Source organism: Carcharhinus amblyrhynchos, chromosome 10 (genome assembly GCF_965287045.1).
Source record: "Carcharhinus amblyrhynchos chromosome 10, sCarAmb.v2.hapA, whole genome shotgun sequence".
Taxonomy (NCBI): Eukaryota; Metazoa; Chordata; class Chondrichthyes; order Carcharhiniformes; family Carcharhinidae; genus Carcharhinus; species Carcharhinus amblyrhynchos.
In genome coordinates, this window is record NC_137333.1 from 47,093,253 (window position 1) to 47,097,235 (window position 3,983).

General features: G+C 47.3%; 1 pseudogene; it reads left to right on the forward strand.

The window, feature by feature from the left end:
• Positions 1–3,502: 3,502 nt before the first annotated feature.
• LOC145349583 (U2 spliceosomal RNA) lies at positions 3,503–3,683 on the forward strand (annotated as a pseudogene).
• Positions 3,684–3,983: the final 300 nt, after the last annotated feature.

Consider the following 3,983-nt stretch of genomic DNA (forward strand, 5'->3'; position numbering starts at 1 on the left):
CACATAGACCCCCACACACAGCAACCCACACACCCACATAGACCCCCACACACAGCAACCTACACACCCACATAGACCCCCACACACAGCAACCCACACACCCACATAGACCCCCACACACAGCAACCCACACACCCACATAGACCCCCACACACAGCAACCCACACACCCACATAGACCCCCACACACAGCAACCCACACACCCACATAGACCCCCACACACAGCAACCCACACACCCACATAGACCCCCACACACAGCAACCCACACACCCACATAGACCCCCACACACAGCAACCTACACACCCACATAGACCCCCACACACAGCAACCCACACACCCACATAGACCCCCACACACAGCAACCTACACACCCACATAGACCCCCACACACAGCAACCTACACACCCACATAGACCCCCACACACACTGCCACACACAGCAACCTACACACCCACATAGACCCCCACACACAGCAACCTACACACCCACATAGACCCACACACACAGCAACCTACACACCCACATAGACCCCCACACACAGCAACCTACACACCCACATAGACCCACACACACAGCAACCTACACACCCACATAGACCCACACACACAGCAACCTACACACCCACATAGACCCCCACACACAGCAACCTACACACCTACATAGACCCACACACACACTGCCACACACAGCAACCTACACACTCACACAGACCCACACACACACCCACACACAGCAACCTACACGCCCACATAGACCCACACACACACCCACACACAGCAACCTACACACCCACATAGACCCACACACACCCATATGCACTGCCACACATAGCAACCTACACACCCACGTACACAACCTCATAGACCCACACACACACCCACATACACTGCCACACACAGCAACCTACACAACCCCATAGACCCACACACACACCCACATACACAACCTCATAGATCCACACGCACACCCACATACACAACCTCATAGGTCCACACACACACCCACATACATTGTCACACACAGCAACCTACACAACCACATAGACCCACATACATTCACATACACTGCCACATAGACCCACATACAGCAACTTACACAGCCACATTGACCCATACACATTGCCACACACACTCATATGCACTGCCACATAGACCCACATACAGCAACCTACAGAACCACATAGATCCACACACACTGCCACATAGGCCCACATATACTGCCACACACACAATGACCTAGATCCACAAACTGACACACACAGTCACATAGACCCACATACACTGCCACACACAACTACATAGATCCATACACACTGCCACTTAGACTCACACACACAACCACATAGACCCACATACACTGCCACACACAACTACATAGATCCACACACACTGCCACTTAGACTCACATACACTACCACATAGACCCACACACACAACCACATACACTGACACAGACCCACACACACAGCAACACACACAATCACATAGACCTACAAACAGTGCCACACACAACCACAAAGACTCACATACTCTGCCACACACACCCACATACACTGCCACATACATCAACCTACACAACCACATAGACCCACATACACTGCCACATAGACACACACATGCAGCAACACACACAACCACAAAGACCTACATACACTGCCACACACACAACCACATGGATCCACATACAGTGCCACACACACAGTAACATAGACAACAACATAGACCCACATACACTGCAACACACAACATAGAGTTACATACACTGCCACACTCAGCAACATAGACCCATATACACAGCCACACACAGCAACATAGAATAGAATCCCTACAGTGCAGAAGGAGGCCACTCAGCCCATTGAGCCTGTACCAATAATAATCCCACCCAAGCCCTATCACCGTAACCCCGCATAATCCCCCTGACACTAAGGGGCAATTTAGCATAGCCAATCCACCTAACCTACACATCTTTGGACTGTGGAAGGAAATCGGAGCGCCCGGAGGAAACCCATGCAAACACGGAAGAATGTGCAAACTCCAAACAGACAGTGACCCAAGACTGGAATTAAATCTGGATCCTTGGTGCTGTGAGGCAGCAATGCTAACCACTGTGCCACCGTGACGTCCTGGTCCCACAAACACAGCAACATGGTCGCACACACAAAGTAACATGATCCCATACACACTGCCACACATAGCAACATGGCCCCACACCCAGACAACCGCATTAACAATGGCATGGTGCTGCACTCTGAACCAGGTTGCATGTAGAGGAGCCAAAGCTGCAATAAAAACCAAGTTTCCTGCCATTGCACCGCCAATTTCAAAAAAAATATAAGAAGGGATTTGCCTTTACCAGTCTGATTCCTGGGATGCCGGGTCTGTTGTATGAGACTTAAGGGTCAAATTTTCCCACCTGCCATGGGAATTATAGTGAGCAAGGGGCAGACTATGCAGACGTCTATTCACCTAGGGCTGGATTTTTCGGCTTTGGGGTGAACACAGCCGGAAAATCCTGACCTAAATCAGGTAGGATTATAGACGAAAACTTCACTAGAATGGAAATTCATTAGCCTCAGGCGGGATTTTGTGATCTAGTCCAAGCAAGGTCTTAAAATCCTGCCCATAGTCACTGGAGTTTAGTAGACTGAGAGGGGATCTCATAGAAACTTATAAAATTCTATCTCTTAATTCCCTGCAATTGCTGACTGATTTGCACATTACTGAAAGCTTGCCAGTATTTTTCTAGCAACATGGTCCCACACACACTGACACACGAAGCAACATGGTCCCACACACACTGCCACACCCAGCAACATGGTCCCACACACATTGACACACGAAGCAACATGGTCCCACACATACTGCCACACACAGCAAAATAGTCCCACACACACTGCTACGTACAGCAAGACCCAACCCTAATTGTGTTTGTTGCTTTGTCCGCATTTAAAGCAATGTAGCTGCTATATCAAGGAATCATTGCCCAAAAAGCAACATTCAAAAATCATGAGCCATTCACAGAAATTCTGCTGGAATAATTGATAGATACATTGCATGTAGAAAAATGGATGGCTGTTTGAAAGGTGTAATTTAATAGCATTAAGTATTTGCAACCTGACAAATACTAAAGACTCACATGTAGCTTAGCAATTCAACCCTTTAAATCGTTGGCCCTGGGTATTGACCTCCTTGCCAAGTAAATTAGATCCTTTCTGTCCACTCAAGCCAAGTCCTCATACTTTCATGCTCCTCAATTAAATCTCCTCTCAGCTTCCTCTGTTAAATGAAATCAATCCCAGCCTAAAAATTCTCCATTTCTGGTAACATCCTTACAATAATAAAATCCCCACAATGCAGAAAGAGGCCATTTGGCCCATCAAGTCTGCACCAACTCTCTTGGAAAAACATCCCACCCAGGCCCTCCCCTCTGCCTTATTCCTGTAACCCTGCATATTTACTATGGCTAATACTTTCAGTTCGAGTCTGTGAATGTCAATAAAGATTCTTCAATCTGGTCAATCAAATGTAGTGTCTATTCTTATCAGTTTAATATCAGATATGTTCCTTGTCTGGGGCTCAAATATTAAATTGATTTTTGGGACAGGGAGATGGAACAGGAGCTTGCTCCTTCTACTCCAAGCATCAACCTGATCTGACAGTGCCTTCAGGAAAAGCCACAATGTTGCTTGCCTTGCTCAGAAATATCATTGATCACCCTTAGAGGGCAGTGTGATCTCTGCTGAAAAGTCCACCAAAACTCTCGGGGTATCTATCACCATAAAGCATGGTGAGTGCTGTCCACTCATTGTGGACCGCATCATCCAAACCATTGACTTTGGGTTATAACAAATCACAGCTATCAGGCTGCCCAATCTATCAATGCACCGTTTGTTCTGTCCGTACATGAATGCAAACATTTTGTTATCCTTGGAGTGGAAAACAATGTTGCAAAAACTTATCTGATTGTTCCAGCAATCTTACT